This window comes from Arachis stenosperma, chromosome 9 (genome assembly GCF_014773155.1).
Source record: "Arachis stenosperma cultivar V10309 chromosome 9, arast.V10309.gnm1.PFL2, whole genome shotgun sequence".
Classification (NCBI taxonomy): domain Eukaryota; kingdom Viridiplantae; phylum Streptophyta; class Magnoliopsida; order Fabales; family Fabaceae; genus Arachis; species Arachis stenosperma.
The window spans coordinates 105013438-105018596 of NC_080385.1; the positions used below are offsets into that span (position 1 = coordinate 105013438).

At 41.5% G+C, this 5159-nt stretch overlaps 1 non-coding gene across 1 annotated transcript; it reads left to right on the plus strand.

The window, feature by feature from the left end:
• The first annotated feature begins 2749 nt into the window (after positions 1-2749).
• Positions 2750-2857, plus strand: LOC130953434 (small nucleolar RNA R71). Its single transcript, XR_009075605.1, has one exon. It is a non-coding gene; the product is annotated as a small nucleolar RNA R71 (small nucleolar RNA).
• The last annotated feature ends 2302 nt before the right edge of the window (positions 2858-5159 follow it).

Sequence of the window (5159 nt, forward strand, 5' to 3'; positions counted from 1 at the left end):
CAAGATTCCGACTTGTTGAATGGGGTTGGTAAGCACTTCCCAACCTCTTCTTCGGATCTCATGGCGGATCTCCGGATATTCACCCTTTTTGAGTGAAAAGGGGACCTCGGGGATCACCTTCTTCAAGGCCACAACTTCATAGAAGTGGTCTTGATGCACCCTTGAGATGAATCTATCCATCTCCCATGACTCGGAGGTGGAAGCTTTTGCTTTCCCTTTCCTCTTTCTAGAGGTTTCTCCGGCCTTGGATGCCATAAATGGTTATGGAAAAACAAAAAGCAATGCTTTTACCACACCAAACTTAAAAGGTTTGCTCTTCCTCGAGCAAAAAGAAGAAAGAAGAGAGTAGAAGAAGAAGAAATGAGGAAGAAGGGTGATGGTGTTGTATTCGGCCAAAGAGGGGGCAGAAGTGGTGATTTTGTTGTGTGAAAATGAAGGGGTGAAGAAGGGTTTATATAGGAGAGGGGGGAGATGGGGTTCGGCCATTATGGGAGGGTTTGGGAGGGAAAGTGGTTTGAATTTGAAGGGTGAGGTTGGTGGGGTTTTATGAAGGATGGATGTGAGTGGTGAAGAGAAAGATGGGATTTGATAGGTGAGGGTTTTTGGGGAAGAGGTATTGAGGTGATTGGTGAATGGGTGAAGAAGAGAGAGAGTGGTGGGGTTGGTGGGGATCCTGTGGGGTCCACAGATCATGTGGTGTCAAGGAAAAGTCATCCCTGCACCAAATGGCATTCAAAATCACGTTTTGAGCCATTTCTGGCGTTAAACGCCGGGCTGGTGCCCATTCCTGGCGTTTAACGCCAGGTTCTTGCCCATTTCTGGCGTTTAACGCCAGTCTGGTGCCCCTTTCTGGTGTTAAACGCCCAGAATGGTGCCAGACTGGGCGTTAAACGCCCAACTGCTAGCCTCACTGGCGTTTAAACGCCAGTGGGTTCTTCCTCCAGGGTGTGCTGTTTTTCTTCCTGTTTTTCATTCTGTTTTTGCTTTTTCAATGGATTTTGTGACTTCTTATGATCATCAACCTACAAAAAAACATAAAATAACAAAAGAAAATATATAAAATATAATCATTGGGTTGCCTCCCAACAAGCGCTTCTTTAATGTCAGTAGCTTGACAGAGGGCTCTCATGGAGCCTCACAGATACTCAGAGCAATGTTGGAACCTCCCAACACCAAACTTAGAGTTTGACTGTGGGGGCTCGGTTTGACTCTGATTTGAGAGAAGCTCTTCATGCTTCCTCTCCATGGTGACAGAGGGATATCCTTGAGCCTTAAACACAAAGGATTCTTCATTCACTTGAATGATCAGTTCACCTCCATCAACATCAATCACAGCCTTTGCTGTGGCTAGGAAGGGTCTGCCAAGGATGATGGATTCATCCATGCACTTCCCAGTCTCTAGGACTATGAAATCAGTAGGGATGTAATGGTCCTCAATCTTCACCAAACATCCTCTACAAGTCCCTGAGCTTGTTTCTTGAGTTGTCTGCCATCTCTAGTGAGATTCTTGCAGCTTGTACCTCAAAGATCCCTAGCTTCTCCATTACAGAGAGAGCATGAGGTTTACACTTGACCCTAAGTCACACAGAGCCTTCTTGAAGGTCATGGTGCCTATGGTGCAAGGTATTGAAAACTTCCCAGGATCTTGTTTCTTTTGAGGTAATTTCTGCCTAGACAAGTCATCCAGTTCTTTGGTGAGCAAAAGAGGTTCATTCTCCCAAGTCTCATTTCCAAATAACTTGTCATTTAGCTTCATGATTGCTCCAAGGTATTTAGCAACTTGCTCTTCAGTGACATACTCATCCTTTTCAGAGGAAGAATACTCATCAGAGCTCATGAATGGCAGAAGTAAATCCAATGGAATCTCTATGGTCTCATTTTGAGCCTCAGATTCCCATGGTTCCTCACTAGGGAACTCATTGGAGGTCAGTGCACGCCCATTGAGGCCTTCCTCAGTGGCGTCCACTTCCTCTCTTTCCTCTCCAGATTCGGCCATGGTTATGGCTTTGCACTCTCCTTTTGGATTTTCTTCTGTATTACTTGGGAGAGTACTAGGAGGGAGTTCAGTAACTTTCTTGCTCAGCTGTCCCACTTGTGCCTCCAAATTCCTGATGGAGGACCTTGTTTCATTCTTGAAACTTTGAGTGGTTTTGATTAGATCAGAGACCATGGTTGCTAAGTCAGAGGGGTTCTTAGAATTCTCTGTCTGTTGCTGAGAAGATGATGGAAAAGGCTTGCCATTGCTAAACCTGTTTCTTCCACCATTATTGTTGAAACCTTGTTGAGGTCTCTCTTGATTCTTCCATGAGAAATTTGGGTGATTTCTCCATGAAGAATTATAGGTGTTTCCATAGGGTTCTCCTAGGTAATTCACCTCTTCCATTGAAGGGTTCTCAGGATCATAAGCTTCTTCTTCAGATGAAGCATCCTTAGTACTGCTTGGTGCATTTTGCATTCCAGACAGACTTTGAGAAATCAAATTGACTTGTTAAGTCAATATCTTGTTCTGAGCCAGAATGGCATTCAGAGTATCAATCTCAAGAACTCCTTTCTTCTGACCAGTCCCATTGTTCACGGGATTTCTTTCAGAAGTGTACATGAATTGGTTATTTGCAACCATTTCAATTAGTTCTTGAGCTTCTGTAGGCGTCTTCTTCAGATGAAGAGATCCTCCAGCAGAGCTATCCAAAGACATCTTGGATAGTTCAGAGAGACCATCATAGAAAATACCTATGATGCTCCATTCAGAAAGCATGTCTGAGGGACACTTTCTGATTAATTGTTTGTATCTTTCCCAAGCTTCATAGAGGGATTCTCCATCCTTCTGTCTGAAGGTTTGGACTTCCACTCTAAGCTTACTCAATTTTTGAGGTGGAAAGAATTTTGCCAAGAAGGCATTGACTAGCTTTTCCCAAGAGTCCAGGCTTTCTTTAGGTTGAGAGTCCAACCATATTCTAGCTCTGTCTCTTACAGCAAAAGGGAATAGCATCAGTCTGTAGACCTCAGGGTCAACCCCATTAGTCTTGACTGTGTCACAGATTTGCAAGAACTCAGCTAAAAACTGATGAGGATCTTCCAGTGGAAGTCCATGGAACTTGCAATTCTGTTGCATTAGAGAAACTAACTGAGGCTTAAGCTCAAAGTTGTTTGCTCCAATGGCAGGGATAGAGATGCTTCTCCCATAGAAGTCGGGAGTAGGTGCAGTAAAGTCACCCAGCACCTTCCTTGCATTGTTGGCATTGTTGTTGTTTTCGGCTGCCATGGGTTCTTCTTCTTTGAAGAATTCGGTCAGGTCCTCAACAGAGAGTTGTGCCTTAGCTTCTCTTAGCTTTCGCTTCAAGGTCCTTTCAGGTTCAGGGTCAGCTTCAACAAGAATGCCTTTGTCTTTGTTCCTGCTCATATGAAAGAGAAGAGAACAAGAAAATATGGAGTCCTCTATGTCACAGTATAGAGATTCCTTGAGTTGTCAGAGAAAAAGAAAAATAGAAGAAAGAAGAAGGAGAATTCGAACTTGATCAGATAGAGTTCGAATTGTGCATTAAGAAGGAGTGATACTCCATAAATAGAAGGATGTGAGAAGAGGGGAAGTAATTTTCGAAAATTCAATTAAAAATATTTTAAAAACATTTTGAAAAACACTAGTTAATTTTCGAAAACCAAGAGTGGGAAAGAGATCAAGTGATTTTTGAAAAAGATTTTGAAATTAGAAGTTAAAAAGAAAGATATGATTGAAAAGATATGATTTGAAAACACTTTTAAAAAGATTTGATTTGAAAAACCATTTTAAAAGATATGATTTTAAAAATTAATGACTTGCCTAACAAGAAAAGATATGATCAAAACATTGAACCTTTCTCAACAGAAAAGGCAACATACTTGAGATGTTCAATCAAATCATTAATTGTTAGTAAGTATCTTTGAAAAAGGAAAGAAATTGATTTTGAAAACATTTGATTGAAAAGATTTGATTTGAAAAAGATTTGATTTTGAAAAACTTTGAAAACTTGAAGAAAATTGATTTGAAAACAAAATCTTCCCCCTTGTGCCATCCTGGCGTTAAACGCCCAGAATGGTATCCATTCTGGCGTTTAACGCCCAAAATGCTACCTTTTTGGGCGTTAAACGCCCAACCAGGTACCCTGGCTGGCATTTAAACGCCAGTCTGTCCTTCTTCACTGGGCGTTTTGAACGCCCAGCTTTTCTGTGTAATTCCTCTGCTGCATGTTCTGAATCTTCAGTCCCCTGTACTAATGACTTGAAAATAGAACCAAGATCAAATAAACAAGGCATGCAAGACATCAAACTTAAAATTAGACACTAGACTCTAGCAAGAAACATAAAGTATTTTTGGTTTTTATGATTTTTTAAAATTTTTTTGTGCTTTTTTTCGAAAATTATGTGAAAACAGAAAATAAAAGTTTCAGAATTCTCAATTTGAATTTCCAGGAATCATTGCAATGCTAGTCTAAGACTCCGGTCCAGGAATTAGACATGGCTTCACAGCCAGCCAAGCTTCCAAAGAAAGCTTCGGTCCAAAACACTAGACATGGCCAATGGCCAGCCAAGCCTTAGCAGATCATCGCTCCAATAGCAAGATTGATAGGAATCAACAAGCTCTTGTGATGATTAGTTGAAACCTCGGTCCAATAAGATTAGACATGGCTTCTCAGCCAGCCAGATTTCAACAGATCATCATGAAACTCTAGAATTCATCCTTAAAGAACTCTGAAGAAAATACCTAATCTAAGCAACAAGATGAACCGTCAGTTGTTCATACACGAACAATCCCCGGCAACGGCGCCAAAAACTTGGTGCACGAAATTGTGATCACTACTTTTACACAAAACAATCCCCGGTAATGGCTCCAACGACTTGGTGCTCAATACCATGGCATAAACACAACTTCGCACAACTAACCAGCAAGTGCACTGGGTCGTCCAAGTAATACCTTACGTGAGTAAGGGTCAATCCCACGGAGATTGTTGGTATGAAGCAAGCTATGGTCACCTTGTAAATCTCAGTCAGGCAGACTCAAATGGGTATAGATGATGAATAAAGCATAAAGATAGAGATAGAGATACTTATGTATATCATTGGTGAGAGCTTCAGATAAGCGTATGAAGATGCCTTCCCTTCCGTCTCTCTGCTTTCCTACTGTC